At 38.5% G+C, this 18,226-nt stretch overlaps 1 protein-coding gene and 1 long non-coding RNA gene across 2 annotated transcripts in view; one reads left to right on the top strand and one right to left on the bottom strand.

The window, feature by feature from the left end:
• The window catches only part of LOC134744438 (uncharacterized), a 50,017-nt gene extending 42,134 nt beyond the window's left edge, over positions 1-7,883 (bottom strand). Inside the window, exon 1 of the mRNA XM_063678249.1 lies at positions 7,480-7,883. The gene's annotated coding sequence lies outside the window, so the exon portion shown is untranslated. The remainder of the gene's footprint in view (positions 1-7,479) is intronic.
• The window catches only part of LOC134744482 (uncharacterized), a 282,585-nt gene that overhangs the window by 184,292 nt on the left and 80,067 nt on the right, over positions 1-18,226 (top strand). The gene's annotated exons all lie outside the window — the stretch shown is intronic.

An 18,226-nucleotide genomic window follows, 5' to 3' on the forward strand; every position in this document is an offset into this window, starting at 1 on the left:
TGATTTAAAATTAGGTATTTGCATGTAGGTCGGCAACGCGCATGTAATATGAAGTTAATGTATTGCTTTGCATATCTCTGGTGTTCCAGGCGTCCATAGGCTACGGTGACTGCTTACCATCAGGCGGGCCGTATGCTTGTTTACCACCGACGTGGTATTAAAAAAAAGGTACAGTCAAGGTCGACCAATATGATACTGTTGTTTGGTAGAGAATCGCTGTTTTTTAAGCCAGGAAATGTTTAGGAAGTTTACGGTACCCTTCATTCTATGTCCATTTATTTTATCAACCGACAAGCTAAGGAACTCGTCGTCGGATCCCTCACTATATGTGTAAGCGAACGTCTTTGAATGTAGGACGAAATAAGCTACAGAACTAGCCTAACAAGCTCTGCGAGAAACGGCAGGCAAAGCCGCTAACCACTAGTGTGACCCAAATGCCTTTGGCGTTTATTTTATTAACCGACAAGCTAATCTACTCGTTGTCGGATCTCTGACTACGTGTAAGCGAACGTCTTTGAACGTTCGATGAACTTAAGCTAAGAACCCGCCTAACAAGCTCTGCGAGGAACGGCAGGTAAAGCCCGCTACGCACTGGCCTGTCTAGAGTCCTTTTTAGGGTTCCGTACCCAAAGGGTAAAAACGTGACCCTATTACTAAGACTCCTCTGCCCGTCTGTCCGTCCGTCTGTCCATCTGTCTGTCTGTCTGTCACCATTGTATTCTGTTGCCGCTATAACAACAAATACTAAAAACAGAATAATATAAATATTTAAATGGGATACAACAAACGTGATTTTTTGCTGTTTTTTTCCGTAATGGTAATGGTACGGAACCCTTCGTACGCGAGTCCGACTCGCACTTGGCCGGTTTTTTTATAGAACCCATATGATTTTATTAATTGTTCGAGTAGGGCCCCACACATTGCAAGCATTTTATTGTTCTCTGTAGCTGTAATTAAATTTTATAATTTTAAAATGTGATATTTAATTATATTTGACTACAATAATGGACGATTTTCACGCAATACATATATGAATGACAGCGTTTAGAAAGCACATACCACTGAATTACTCAAAGGCCCAACGAAACTAATGAACAGCAATGGTAAAATAATTCTTAATTTCTTCTAAAACTCAATAAACTAAATAGACTAAACTAAAATAGGGGCAGAGGTGTAGGGCCGCCGTAGCTTTATTTGACGTTCATAAGCGCATTGTAATATGCCCACTTGAATAATAAACTTTCTTTATCTTATCTTTATCTTCAATAAATAGATAAACCCAAATTCTTCAATATTTCAATCCAAATCCCGTTCATGTAGACACAGCTTTACGGACCTTATAAATAATTTTATTTGCAAAACACTGGTTTGGCCCTCGCCCATAAATAAGTAGGTATATTTAAATTAGCTATTATAACCAGAATTACCTTTATCTGTTCGTTTTTTTGGGACTTCTTTGCATACAATGGACAATATTTGACGCCCTAGCCTTTCAAAGATAGCATACACCAGAAAATAGGGGACGGGTACCGGTAAATAAATTAAAAAAACCGTCCAAGTGCGAGTCGGACTCGCGCACCGAGGGTTCCGTACTTTTTAGTATTTGTTGTTATAGCTGCAACAGAAATACATCATCTGTGAAAATTTCAACTGTCTAGCTATCACGGTTCATGAGATAAAGCCTGGTGACAGACAGACAGACGGACAGACGGACAGCGATGTCTTAGTAATAGGGTCTCGTCTTTACCCTTTGGGTACGGAACCCTAAAAACTAGGTATAGTATGAAATGAATTTTCTCAGATGATTTTTTCGGGTCGGGCCCTAATCTGTTAAAAGTGTTAAACAATTAAAAGCCTTTGTTTCTTTTAAGAACGGTCTACAGCACGTGCGAAAGCAGCCATGTCGTTTAAAAAGCAACTATCGTCATAGTATTAAGGTTCAAATTTATGTGACAGCTCATTCAGAGAACAATCAAGGTGGGCTTTTCTTTGGAGATAACAAAACGTGTTATCTCCGAATGGGCTGTTTTATGAATTTGAACCATATAAGTGGAATGGTAGATTTGTTTTTTAAACGGGCTTGTTCCCTTTACCTATGCCGGGGCTATTAGCAGCTTAGTAAGCAGTGTAACCATGGTATAAAAGAAACGATACCTTTTGTTTAACAGATTAGGGCTCGAGCCCGAAAAAATCATCTGAAATAATTCATACTATACATGCCTAAATATTTTGTTACTTACAAACACTTTACAACAATAACTATTATTACAATAATCAAGGATAGATATAACTCCGTAATAGATTGATACTACATACATACATAGATATAGTCTAAGGAAGGATGGATAGATACACTCAGTCTAAGGAAAAAACGTGCCTCGAAAATCAAGAAAATTTGATTCTCGATCAGATGGCGCCACTACCTTTGGCCTACTCTCGTAAAGATGGCGTTGACGGTTTCGTTTGTTATTTAACAATTTTTACGCATATCAGTGTAAGAACATGGGTCAAAATCATATAAAAATAATTAATATAATAAATGCAAAAAATAAAAATCATTTATCCGTATATAAATACATTTTTTGATATTCTTATTTTTAGTTTTAATCGTGTGTCGATAGATGGCAGTGAACTTACTGTGGTTACAAAATTTACTATGACAGTACGGCTCTATCTTATTATATCCTCTTTGCAATAATAAACCATGCCAGGAAATCCCTTTCATCAAACAGCTGGTCAGCTAAAAACCACTTTAAATTCGTTAACAAACCTGTAAAATCCCGTTTAAAAATAAACCGGTACCTTATTCACTTTCGCCTCGCGACTCAATGGAAAAGTACCAAGCCATGCCCGACCACATAAAACTAAAAGATACTAAATGCACTTTATATAGTCAAGCATTAAAAGAAATACATTTTGAACCGTATTTCTTTGGAGCAAGGTTGTATATCGCACGCATATTTTTATACCATCGTATCTTTTTCCTCATGGCGCTACTCAACCGTTTTGAACACCATGAGTAGTACTTAATGCTAGGGAATAAAGTATCTATTCGTTTGATTGAACAGCATATGAAAGGGTCAAGTTTTTATGAGTTGAATGTCATTCATAAATGCCATTGTTATGTGACACAGGTACGAGTTAAAAGAAGCATGGCAGTTAATTTATCAGCTGTTTGAATACTTGACAGATAATTTCTCAAACTGTATTAGGTTGACAACAATCATAGAGTAACTTATACTAGAGCGGTACTGTCATAGTAAATTTTGTAACCCCAGTAAATTCACTGTCATCTGTCGACACACTTTAAAACTAAAAATGAAGATTTATAAAAATACGATAAAATGTATTTAAATATGGATAAATGATTTTTTTTTATTTGCATTAATTATTTTTATGATTTTGACCCATGTTCTTTCACTGATATGCGTTAAAATTGTTAAATAACAAACGAAACCGTCAACGCCATCTATACGACTGTAGGCCAAAACTAGTAGCGCCCTCTGAACGAGAATCAAATTTTCTTGATTTTCGAGGCACGTTTTTTCCTTAGACTGTATCCATCTATTACGGAGTTATATCTATCTTTGACAACAATGAACGCTTATACCTTACCTACTTCGATTATGTTTTCGTGGAATCATGATATGGACTACTGATGTGGGGTAATCGGACGAGCAACATTTTGATTATGATCAGAGTTCGGCAAAGTCGGTGCCACACGGGGTTAATGACCTTAATCATTATGCTAATACGGATATGCCGCGGGAATCCCGGGATTCGTGTTGTATTACTTCATACTACAATGTTCCTAATTTTAATACTCGTAAGTTAATGAAATAAATTTATATAAGGTACCGTATAATAATGAACAGGGGTGAAAGTTTTACAATAAACACTGAGAAAATAAACTTTAAATCACAACGTGCGAACTTAATGGTCCGAGGAACATAAATGAACATAGGTATTTTCTACTAGAAATGGGTTCTCAACCAATTCCTTACCCGAAAATAATTATATTATTTCATTTAGCATTTCACAATAAATGCTAAACATACATCCCTAGTTATTAAGTACCTTTACCATAAAAATGAAAGTTTACACAGGTACACTGAAGGTACAATATAACTGCATACTTTTAGTGCGGTATAATGCAAGATTTCATAAGTCCACCCGCCATCCTGACGTCAGAATGGCGGGTGGATCTTTTTTGTTAAATATCTCGTTTTAGAGAGAAGTACACTGGTTTTTATAGGTACACTTAGATACACTGAAGGTACAATATGTTTATTAATATTTCGTTGAAATCGCCGAGGTCCACCCGCCGTCCTGACGCTCGCATTAAAACGAGATAGCAACGCGACATAACGATATGTGTAATACTCATATCCTCACATACGTATAATATTCGTTATCAGCAGTAAAGAGTGATCTCCACTTCTCTTTTGTCTATCGTTCCAAAAGGTATTAAAACACTAATTCTATGTATATTTGTTATCTTTTGACTTTAGATATAATAAATGCATATACGAGTAATAAGTAAACTAGCATTAATGCTATTATTATATAAGCATTTATTTAGAAATTTCCAATACGTTTTTTTATCAATATATAATATATGGATGTAGGTATTATACATAGTACTAGGCGTTTCAGATACCTAATACTATTCTTGATCTTTGAGAAACTAAGAAACGCACCTAGCAGCCGCGAAGTTACACTCATTTTAAAACGACTTTCAGGAATGACATGAAACATGGCATGGACATTCTGGAAACATATAATTCTTGACTCACTTCGAAAGAAATTGGCTCTAGAAAGTACCAGTTTTTGGCCAAAAGCGGCGCCTAGCGCCAGTGGCGTAACTAGGGGGGGGCAGAGGGGGCAAGTGCCCCGGGCGCCATCCAAGGGGGGCGCCAAAATGGGCAAAAGGCAGCAGCAGGGAAACTTTTGTTAGACATCAGGGGGCGCAAATTTGGTGACTGCCCCGGGCGCCATATTCTCTAGCGTCTTAAATGTGGCCCCTTTTTTTGCTCATCAGTGTATATTACAGATAATAATAATAATGTACGTCAGTGACCCCGGCACGTGCCTGTGTTTGTTCACGTTTTAGCACATTGTTGACTTGATTATCAATTGTTTGACACATTATATGTAAACTTTAACGTTGTAGTACAACGTGATATAATGTTTACCGTCAGCGTTGGATCCTACAACATCCTGCTAATAAATACTGTCTATTTTCAATAAATAATACTTTAGTAGTCCGCAGCAAGCTCGGCCGAATTTCACATTCCCATACAAACGGAGTTTCGTTCTAAATGATAAATAATAATAATAATTTTTAAACTACGTGTTGGATTGTAATGAAACTTTGCACATACATCTATGGTTTATATGGCACACAATATATTAGGTTTTATTCTAGAAAAAACCGCTGGTGGACTAGCGGTACGATCGTGCGACTTGCAATCCGGAGGTCGCGGGTTCAAACCCCGGCTCGTACCAATGAGTTTTTCGGAACTAATGTACGAAATATCATTTGATATTTACCAGTCGCTTTTCGGTTAAGGAAATCGTCGTAGGAAACCGGACTAATCCCAATAAGGCCCAGTTTACCCTCTGGGTTGGAAGGTCAGATGGCAGTCGGTTTCGTAAAAACTAGTGCCTACGCCAATTCTTTGGATTAGTTGCCAAGCGGACCCCGGGCTCCCATGACATTACATTATATAACCTTTTTTTCTTCCTATCATCACATCATCTAATCTTTCGATTCAATAGGTCTTTACGACGCTCGAGTTACTACACATTTAGCATCGTCGCCTCCCCTGCTATTAGTATTTTACTGAAATTTTCATAATTGCAACTATGTCGATAGCTAATATAAGCAACATACCTATAGGTAATAAGCAACCTTCAATCGGTACTAAGTAATTACGTATCCATAGGTACTTTTACTTAGTATTTCATAGAGTGATAGTGAAAGTCTAATGCCTCTACTTTAAAGTATATATTCTATTGTAAGCAAATTACAATCTGCCTCATACGCGTTGCTAATAAGAATGAACATTATATTAATTCTATGTATGAAATAAACTGAAGCCAGCATTGGATAATACTCGGTCTTTTTTCATTAAATAACATATTACGTTATCATCATCATGGGAGAGAGAGACTAAAGCTCACAGACTCCGTTGGTTGGGCCATATTGAGAGAATGGATGAGGATCGGAACGTGAAAAGAGCATACCTGGGCCGCCCAGTAAGAAGACGTCCTATTGGACGCCCCAGGTATCGCTGGTGCGACAGGGTGGAGGCGGATCTGCGCAAACTTCGAGTCACCAATTGGCGAGAGGTCGCACAGAATCGAGAAAAGTGGCGCTGTCTTGTGTCGGAGGCAAAGTCTCATTTTGGGTCGCTGAGCCAACGGAGTAAGTAAGTATGTAAGTATTACGTTACGTTTGTACAATTACTACAAATAGAATATATTCTATTTTATTCTATTAGGCCGCTTCCCCACTGACGTCCAGTTTTTTACGGGATACGCGCAGAAAACCGTTTTCTGTAGTATGCGTGCAGTAATCCCGTAAACAGAATGCTCGTGTGAACGTTACTATATTAGCACGTATAATACTAAAACGGGATCCTGCAGAAAACCGTATCCCGCAAAAAACTGGACGTCAGTGGGCAAGCTCTTATCTAAATATTACTAGCCACAATCACTGAAAGTAAGACCTTAAAATTTTCCCAGGTATTCTAGAAATGCTGTAGAGCATTTTTTTAATTCATGAAAATAGAGTTTCAAGTTTTTAAAGAACGCGCAAGCTGAGTCAATTTATAATATTTATAACACATTTGTTTCTCACACGTAGGAGCGCTGGTAAAGAATGTTAATCAATTAAAAGTAAACTACTTTATAGGCAAGTCACTTACCTACCGGGAAAATCGCACTTGCCGCTAGTGCAATTTTCCCGGTAGGTAAATAGCAACATTAGCAACAAGATAATGATAAGGACAGAATAATTTATGTGTGTCATTCGTCATTCGTAATGGCACTTACGTGGCTTCAGTCCTCTCGCGATTCCAACATTACCTATATTTATACTATTTATAGATACTTTTTACTTTAAATATAGAACGTGACTGGGTGTCTGGAAGCTGACGCATTTTAACGACAAGTCTGAGTTGTTTTTTTTATTAAAGATATTAGGTACATTTCCTATGTTTTTCAAAGTATATATAGGTACGTTATCTTTATACACTTTGTTATAATCGTAATTCATAGTAAACTTTTACTTAACTTATTTGTAACGAAGGATAACCCGTGTAAACATAAAATAAATCACTAAGACTCTTATTGAACGTAGCTTACACTTATCAGCGTCAAAACATAAACATATCAATACATTGCTAACTTCACTACGGTTACAACAAAGAGAGCGGTTCATTCATAAAGTATTTATAAAAGTAAGTTAGTTACCTTTAGAGCGGGTTCACGTCAGTGCTACAGTTCACACACAACACAGAACTCACAAACACGTGCGTCGTGGAAGGCAATCGGTACACATCTGTTCGTGTTCATGAACCTCTAGCGGCGCGATCGCGCCTCGCACCGCCTCGCCGCATTTTCATCACAATTTCACTATTTATCCCACTAGAAAATTTAAATAAACCTACATGTAAATAAAAAGTATTAATACACGTTCGCTCCTCTGGGAGACGGGACCACGAATGCTGTTATCACACGCAGATAAAGCTTGTTTACTTGGCAATATCACTTGAATACCTAATTGTAATTGTAAAACTTTATTACAGTGGAATTTTACATGTTTCAACTATAACAGTGAAAAGCGTTTGAACGTTGCGAGAATTTCGGGAGAACTGATGAAATGTTGCTGAAAATCTTTTGGTTTATTTGTGACTTTGACAGTTGGCCAGGGTAATATCGAGGTTGTATAGCTGACTCCGAGCTCCGAGGTCATTTAGTAAAATAAATAACTGATTCGAGGCGGGTTCCGTCAATTAATTTAGTTTTCCGCCCAGAAGTCAGAAGAGGCCCTCTAAGTATCCTGTTGAATTTTAATTGTCTTTCACACATTAAAATTTCATTGGTGTTAATATTAATAGGTTTTAGTTTGTGGAAGACTGAAAGAAAACTAGAAATCACGATACCAGTAACCAGTAACGGCACCAATCATGAGACATTTTATGAGAAAATTTGGAGTTTTTTTATAGTTCACCGATTCTCTCATTCTCTCATACGCATTTATACATGGATATTGCAAATTATAACGGAGTTAATAACATCAATGATATCAGTACATCTTTTTTGAATTTATGTGTGCATGGTAACTCTTTTCTATTAGACCGCGGGCCAGGAACAGATTTCCATGACCAATCGCCTCCCGGGCGAAAACTCGTATAGTGGTTAACGGCTATGTATAACGGAGCGGCAGCTGACGTTCACGAGGGTTCATCATACATAGCCGTTAACCGCTATACGAGTTTTCGCCAGGGAGGCGATGACTGGCGAAATTTGCGCCTGGCTCGCGGTCCAATAAGTTTAACCGCAAAGGAAAACCTAATGCCTGACAAAGAGCATAGGTCCCTTTCTGGTGATCCTGTAAGTCACTTCAACGGTTTCAGAGCAAAAAGACTGTGACAGATAGACGTATATAAACAGACAGACCCGAGTGATCGTATGTCTGTTTGTTTATATACGTCGGATAAAAATGTTACCCTTATAGGATCACTCCTTCTCACATTTTTGTCCGTGGTTGTGTTGATGTAAGATACTGAACCCTAAAAATCTGATTTTTTAACTGACTGCACCTAATCTCTTTAAACAGCTGTTATCTTAAACCCCATTTATTCTCGAGTCGCGACTGGTTGATGACGGGGCCGGCGATAAACGCGTGACGTCATCGGCGTGTACGCAACATCCGTTACTAAAATCGGAATCAATTCAGTTTTGCAGCCAAAATCGCGTCTTCGGGCCGTGTAGGCCCGGAGAATCACAGGCCAATTCGAGTTTTAGTTATTCGATCTGTTTCCGATTTGATATTGATCTGTGAGTGTCAAGTGACGTTTTTGGTTGAAGCATGTCACTTTTGAATTGACAGATCAGTATCAACTAAACTCGAACTGGCCTGTCTGTAGGTCACAGTTAAAAAGCTACACATGTGAGCAACACCGTTGAATTGAATCCTACGCCATTTTCATGAAGGAACAGAACTTTTACCTTTTGGGGGTTGGGATGTGAAAATTATAGATTTCTATTCATCTTAGCCCTTCTGATAGCTACCTATTAGCCAAAAATACTTAAATAATAATATTGTCTTCGGTTACCGCGATAGTTACTCATGAAATAAAACTATGAAAACGGATTATATCGCGTATATTGAATTTATAATACATCCCGACGTTTCGAACCCTTTACAGCGTTCGTGGTCAACGGGTGACTGAGGAAAAATACATATAATAAAACATATAATATACATATAATATATATGGGTGGGTGAGGTGACTTAAATAATATATAGGCCCGTGAAATCCAAGGAGATACAAATAATAATAATAATTCAGCCTATACATACGTCCCACTGTTGGGCACAGGCCTCCTCTTATGCGTAAGAAAGATATTCCTAAACAAAGTCAATGTATTTTTGGCCCAACCTGTGGCGCCGTTGGATCAAGTAAACTGTGCAAGTGTGCAGACATTTTGAGATGACATATTGGGGAAGTGTCACCATGAAAGGCAATTATCTATGAAAATATGACGTTTATTGTGGGATTTCCACGCTTTGCCACTTCAAATTCGGTCCAAAGTTTAGTCGAACTTACGAAGACGTTATAAATAAGTAAAAAGTAGGTAGGTAATTAGGTATGTATGTAATCTGAAACCTAACATATTTGAATAGTGAGGACATCGTTCCCAGAACATTAACCAAAGACAAGTAAAAATAGAAACTGGCTGGGATGGAGAGAGAATCAATCAATTCAATAACGGCCCGGCCACCACGACATCGCGCGGCGGCGGCAGCGGCGAGCGGCGGCCATAGGTCGGAACGAAAGGTCGCCGCTGCCGCCGCCGCGGGATGTCGTGGCCAGGCCGTAAGGATAGAGATTCCCATGAAAAATTGCGTTTTCCATAGTTGTATTTTATTATGTAGGTTACCACTATCATGTTTTCCATAACAATAATTATATGAACTAGATTTAGCTAGACTAGGTTCTACTTCGAGACTATATCAGGCTTCAGAAGTCAGGGAAGTCCTTAAGGGTAATAGGTGCCAGAATTTATAATAAATTATTTGAGGTAATAAAAACTTTAGTACCGAACGACGTTTCACACGCGAACTCAAAACGTTTTGCACAAAAAAAGCATACTACTCGGTGAAAGAATTCCTGTATGAATGACTAAATATGTCGAAACCTTAAAATTTATTAAATGTAATTGTTTCATGACATTTAAATTCTTTAATATTTATAAATGTATTATTAATTTTATAATTGTATTGTTCTTTTAATTGTAAATAATTTTTGAATATGACGATGTACAATTACTACAAATAAAATATATTCTATTCTATATTCTATGAGACAGACATATTAAGCATATTAATAACGGGATATATAATAAAATGACAATTAAAAAATACAATTACAAATTACAACCAAAAATTACAACTAAAAATCTAAACTATACTATCCTAGAAACTAACACTAATAATAATAAGTCAAACTTCAGCCGTCCCGAAAATCGTCCCGTGACCCCCCCGATGCAAAGGTGCCCATGACGCTCGCCGCGTTGCCACGCTGAACCGCGATGGACAATCAGGAAGGACCCAGAGCGAGGATCCAAACCCCTCTCCCGCATGCGTCTCCCCACTTCCCCGAAAAAGCCCTTGGCCTCCGTACACCAGCAGCCCGTAATTTCCACTGCAAGAGGGACAAATAAATAGTTCGCCAGGACCTCATATTTCTCCCGCTTGCGAACTGCAGCCAACTCGGCTGCTGCCCCTGCCGTTCTCACAGTACGGCCAATATGCGACGCCGCGAAAGTGCTGACGCACGTTGCGTCCCACACTAAACATTTCCCCCTCTCCCAGGGAACCAAAGTTAACCCATCCGGTTACCCGGACCCGGGTTACTGAGACCCGGAGGTTCCAAGACGCACGGGACGTTAGCAGATACTAGCGCCCTTCGCACGATATCATTAAGCGCGTGGTGCCGTGGGAACCTCCCCGCACACCGACCACAACTCAACGCGTGATGACCGTTGCTCTCCACCATAGTACCGCAGATGCAAACGTGGGGTTCACACACCGCACAGCCCAGGCGAAGAGCAACTGCAATCCGCGTCGAGTCGTTGTCAAGCAGTGTACCCAAGTGCGGAGAAGGAAGCGCGTGAAGCCACGCTCCAGACTCCGGCTTCGACACTGCGATTACCCTCGCCCTGTCCACACCCACCGCACTCTCCACTAAGCCCCCCAGCAACCGCTTAACCCCCACGTCATCCCACAAACGCTGACGATCCGGTCTCTCCGGCGCCGCTGCCTCCGGGTTGAGAGCCAGCCAAGCCTCCATAGCTTCCGCAGCGAAAGGTATGGATACCCTGTCACCATATGGAGATAAAATTTGAGTGACAAGATCCACGACCCCCGCCGCCGACGCCAGAAAGGCCGGCAAGCTCACGTCCCTTGCGCGCTTTACGCCTAACCCACCCGATCGAATGGGAAGGGAGGCCAGATCCCACTGGTCCGCATTGAGGGAGACGTTCAGCAGTGACTCTACCGAGTCCTTCACTACTGCATCAAACGAGTCAATAAGGCCGAGGCAAAGCCAGGTGGGCACGGTGCGCAAAAAGTAGATGACTCTGGGAACGGCGAAACAGGACCGCAACAGAACCAGTGACACGTGCGCAGAAATGTTCTTCTATTCTATTCTATTCTATCTTAATATTCTAAAGGAAGTTAAGATATTTTCTACTAAAAAACGACCGTCACTAACAGTGTTAAGTTTTATAAGTAAAGATGGGTAGGATGAGTATATTTATTATGCTATTAAGCGAAAGAAAGATAACACGGGATAAAACTTGGGACCTTTGACAATGACGAGGATGGAGAATTTGTATGGAAAATGTTAGTCTATTCTGTATTATTTACCTGTCTCTGCCGAGCGTCAACTAATTAAGCAACAATTCACTGCTGTTATTCATGCACTTGTTGCATATGATTGCATGATTTAACAAACACATTATTTTATGTAGGGAAGTACGTATTCATTTAGTACCTACTTATCTGAGTCGGATTATTTCCACTGTGACTAAAGCCCGTCACAGACGGAGCGATAATATGCCGACAGATACCGTAAGATACGGCATCTTATGATATCTTTTACGTACTATTTGATAGAGTCCACACACGAAGCTATAATACCTATATATTTTGGTATCTTGCCTAAAGGTAGTGGCGCCATCTGATCGAGAATCAAATTTTCTTGATTTTCGAGGCACGTTTTTTCCTTAGACTGTCTCTCGGATAGATGGCGTTGACGGTTTTGTTTGTTATTTAACAATTTAAAGCATATCAGGGAAAGAACATGGTCAAAATCATATAAAAATAATTAATGCAAATAAAAAAATCATTTATCCATATTTAAATACATTTTATCGTATTTTTACAAATCTTCATTTTTAGTTTTAAAGTGTGTCGAATTGTCGATAGATGGCAGTGAATTTTCTGTGGTTACAAAATTTACTATGACAGTACCGCTCTATCCCATTATATCCTCTTTGATAGTTATACTCTACGGTATCTGCCGGTATATTGTCGCTCCGTCTGTGACGGGCTTTAAATGCAACATGCAACCGTTGACGATTTAATTAATTTTGAATTAAGCACAGCCACTTTGTAAATTACTCAGTTTTTGCAAAAGCAAAACACATTTTTGATTGCTACCTGAAAGAATTGCTACCCAGTGAAACAAAGCATTTTTACCACACCAATGCGAGAAAAATACTAGCTAACTGAAAAACATTAACAACAAAATTCAAATTAACGCTATAAAAAATATTATTTATCATTCATTTCATTTCAAACAACTCAAAATTTGCATCAAATTATTTTGCCGCTCTTGTGAATAAAATGCAACTTTCTCATCAGTTTTTCAAGAATAAAGAGAGCCTTTACGAGCTACACAAGATGCCAGTCGTTCACGCTCCCTAGTTAATTAAGCCCTCGCCTTCGGCTTCGGGCTTCAATTCACACTCATTCGTAAACCCTTGTTTACTGCCCTAAGTCCATGGCAAGCTCGGCCGAATTTCACCTTTCCATACAAACGGAGTTTCATTCTCATTTTAAAACCACGTGTTCGATTATAACGAAACTGCATGTACAATGACATGAGGTATATCTAGGTTAGTAATTACTTAATTAGTTTACATAGCTCTCAGTGGCGTAACTAGAGGGGGGGCAGGGGGGGCAAGTGCCCCGGGCGCCATCTAAGGGGGTGGCGCCAAAATGGGCAAAAGGCAGCAGCAGGGAAACTTTTGTCAGTCGTCAGGGGGCGCAAATTTGGTGACTGCCCCGGGCGCCACATCCTCTAGCTACGCCCCTGATAGCTCTAGATTATGAAATGGAGCAAAAGCAAGTTTTGTATGAAAACTTAAATTCGCTGTATTTTTTTATTATGGTATCTGAAGCTACATAAACTAATTACAGGCCTAGATATACTTTATCTTATTGTAAGTACAAAGTTTTAGAGCAATCTAGCTAGTTGTTTTAAAATGAGAGCGTAACTACGTTTGTATGGAGAACCGAGCTTGCCGGGGACCCTTAATACACAATGTACCTACTACCTAGCTACTCATATAATTTCTGTTGCTCAGCTGAATAGCACAATGTGCGTGCTTTAGCTGAATACTATCAAGTTAACGATATTGGATAGAATTAGGTCACTGTGACAAACCACTTGATTCCTAATAGGTACAATGCGTTTGCTTAATCAATGCTTTAGTTGACCATTGGATTAGCTATGTAGTCAATCTACCTATATATGTACCTTATTACGGACTGTGTATTTTATTAAATCGCTCAAATCAAATACCGGGTAATCCTTACTCATATTACAAACATCTGTAGATACATCTGAAAAGGTGTTCTTGTTACCATGTAAAATTGTTACAATAGTAATTACTGGTAATGTAACCCATTTCTCACAAACAATAAAGATTATGATTATGATAATTATTATGCCAAGCGGACCGCTTGACAACTAATCCGGAGAATTGGTACTCTATTTTCCTCTCGATCGCTTTTGTATTTTCAGGCAAAATATAGGCAATAGTATATTAGGTGTGCTAGGGCAGTAAAGTAAGAAATCGGCTTCGCTTCGGCTGACAATTACAGGACTGATCTGAGGCTTTTTAGGGTTCCTTAGCCAATTAGGAACCCTTAAAGCGTTTTCACATTGTCCCCCCCGCCCCGCCTCAAACTTTTTAACAAAGGGTCTAAAAAATATGAAATAAAATCTTTAAACATAAGATCAATAAATACTTTCAATTAAAACTAGAGCAAACATAATCGGTCCAGCCATTTTTGAGTTATTGCAAAAATTCTTCTCTTCTTATTAAAAAGACGTACAAAGCGCTGCGAAAGTACCTTTTGCTTGTAATGTACAAGATACTTACTAACACTCGTAGCCCCCGTTTAGCCTATTCTGCAGAATGGTAACTACAGAACCCTACACTGAACATGGCCCGACATGCTCTTGGGCAATTTTTTGCCCGAAAACGGCAACTCCGTTTAGTTAGCGCAGCGGGCCGAAAGTTGACGGTTTCCGGCCGAAGGGCAGAAAATAAACTAAAATACGACTTTTGAGGTTCGCGGTAGACCAGGGGGCCGATTTTGATTAAACGAATTGTAACAGTTCTGGTCTTGTTTTGATACGACCTTGACGATAGTTCATGCTGATGACCCTCGACTCAGTGTACCTGTGACAGCAACGCAAACCATGGCACATTTACTGGCGTGCCCCGCATGCCCGCATCACTGCTCGGAACTGGATTTGGGGGACGCGACAGCCACGGCTGTCAACACCGCTGCCTACTGCCCGCGCAGCATGGTTTCCCCTATCACTAAGTCCGTCACTTTCGCACTCACATACTTGTTAGAACGTGACAGGCATGGTGATAAGCGTACCGTGCTACGACTCCTGGGCATCATCATTCAATCGTATAAAAATGGAACCACGACACGAAAAGAAGATGCTGATTGGTGAGAGCGACATGCACTGGAAATCGTGTCCTGCGGGCGCAGCATGGGTTCCATTTTTATCGCCTGTCACTATGCCCGTTACTTTCGCACTTACATACTTGTTAAAACGTGACAGGCATGGTGACAAGGGATAAAAATGCGACCGTGCTACGGCCGCAGGTCGTATCATAACAAGATATGTACACAGCGGCACCTAAGGAAGACAAGTAATGATTCTTCAGTAGGTTTTAAAAGCTTTGGAGAGTTTTTGTGTTGTTATAGTGTAGGCAGTACACACTCGTCGAGACACCCCCGAGACAGGCCGAGAACGAGTGTGTACATGCTCGCTGCTTACTCGTCTCGTCTCGCCGTTCACCGATTGGGTCAGAGCGGTGACGAGATTTGGCGAGAGGCTCTGGACGAGTATGCAGTGCACAACCTGCTTCCTGCATATAATTTTGTAGAAGGAGGGGCAACAAGTATATTATTTCCATGAATAAGTACCTGATGGAGGAGAGATAAGTACAACGTGTTTTATACAGTTAAGAGGAAAGGGGACGGCTGTTTCTCCATACAAACGTAGTCCCCATTTTCCTCATATTGACTTTTTAATTCAGGCAACAAGGCCCCATATTACATATGGAAAGTATTTTTACATAATTGAATGTATATTAACCATAGCCCCTACATTTGGCTTTTTTATATTTTTTGATTATTGAAAAAATTAGGAGCGGAAAACAGATTTCATACAAATTTTTAAATTCTCCTCTTACAATGATTAAAAATTAGAAAAAAATCAAACGCATCGTAGCTGTGGTTGATATACGACAAATTGTGTCAAAATATTTTCAATAATGTTAATATCCAGAGAGGAAAATGAGGACAACGTTTGTATGGAAAGGCGATTTCGCGCGAGTCCTCCACTTTCGCCTTAACATTTATTTATTGTTATTTAATTGATTACAAATTTCACCTAAACAGATCACATCAAGTTACATTTTATGTTGATAGTGAAATACAAAGTTTTTTAAACAAGATTTCATACATGTACCTATTAAGATTAATAGTTGTGCAACTTAGTACTTTATACATTTTTCTAGTGTGCAAATTACATATATATATATATATACAGTTTATAGTGATTAACCTAAGGACATTGGTATGTTATAATGTACATCTATGCATAGGTATTTCATGCATTTACACATTGTAATAATTGAATGTATTTTGATGTAAAACGTAGGTACCTAATCAATATTATTATGTCTCGATATACTAAACTGGGATTATTTATTTGATTCGTGATGTACATTCATTGATCATAGATTTTTAAACTATAAGGAATTCGTTTCAGAACGCTTTCATCATGTATTTCTGTTTGTATGGATGGTATAGAAAGGATCGCAATCTCTTATCGCAGAATTGTTGTAAAAGTGACCGCGTTAAGCTTTAAATAATAGTTCCTAATCTCTCCGGTGGCGCTAGTTAGGCTCTGGGACATGAGTATAACATGAACCATATAAGGCCACAAATAACCCGACCAAATTACGTAGGTTGTTTTTGGTAGTATTTCGGTGTATGGTGGCGCCGCCTAATTACTGTTTTTTGATGGACACTTTTCATACATAGAGATTTGGCTCCTTTATACAGTCTCCATGTCTGTTTGGTTGCCAACCACATCATAAAATTCTTAAGCTTGCGTTCAAAATTTCGATGACCAATATTACCCCGCGATTCAAAGTGGAGTTCCACTTTACGTTATGTTGATATAATAATGTAATGTCCTGTCATTCTAATCGTAATCAGTCTAATCATGTCTAATCAATAGACACTATTCAAAATGGGTATAACGATTTAAAGGCTACCTATGTATTGTTTAAAAACGTAAATAAAACGAAATAACGCATTAATTAATTAACATTATGAACTGCTAATGAATAGAAGTAGTACATTAAAATAACACAATTATCTACTAAGAATTAATAAACAAAGAATACTACAATACATAATATTAAGCAAACAAACTTCACAGCCAATACATATTTTACCTCTATCAATTTTTTTAATTAATAATATGACAAATAACAGTTCTTAATTATATTATTCTATAATATTATAATAATTAAGAACTGATAGGTAATATTCAGGCTAAAATCACCAAAGGAGGTAATAAACGCCATATGACGAAATTATTATAATTAATTTAAGACACAGTAAATACATGCCTACGCGAGATATTAAAACACAAATAACATTTTTATAAATCAAACCGTGACATAATTATCTCCATCTAAGATCGTATTCACATTGTCCGATTCGATATCGGATGTCGGAAGAAAGTAAAATGTAAGCCGAGTATATGTGTTTCTCTGTATTTATTTATGCATCTTATAAATAATTATTACTAAAAAACGATAAATAACGCAAAAAAGGCGGACCCAATGCCAATGTCATTCTCCTGCAGCTGTTTTTGTCATAGGCGCCTTCCGACTTCCGACATTCGATATCGGAAAGGCGCTTCCGAAACTTTTCGTTAAGAGTCCTAAGTCTCCAACCTAAATCTAATTAACTCATTATATTAAAATTCGGAATTATATGTTTTTTTTATTATAGGGTATTTGACTACTAGTCAAATCAGTTTCTTTTTTCGAACTGTCAAAACGTTTTTGCTTCTATGGAATTTATATGAAACACTAGCATGTGACGTCACAATCAAATTACCTACTCTTTATAGTTTTAAGCTGGTTTTAAAATAGAAATAGTGTAAAATAACTGCTGTCTACGTTTCTCTATTAATTTTGCGGTGCTTTATTTCATGCATGGTGTAAAATAATTTATTTTCAATGCAGTCAAATACCCTATTAAATATACCTATAGGTACAGGTGTAAGTAACAGCAAAGTATAAATCAATCAATTAATCAATCAAATATTTAAAGGACAGACAGCTAAAACAAGTTTCATTGTTTAAT

Source organism: Cydia strobilella, chromosome 9, assembly GCF_947568885.1.
Source record: "Cydia strobilella chromosome 9, ilCydStro3.1, whole genome shotgun sequence".
Classification (NCBI taxonomy): Eukaryota; Metazoa; Arthropoda; class Insecta; order Lepidoptera; family Tortricidae; genus Cydia; species Cydia strobilella.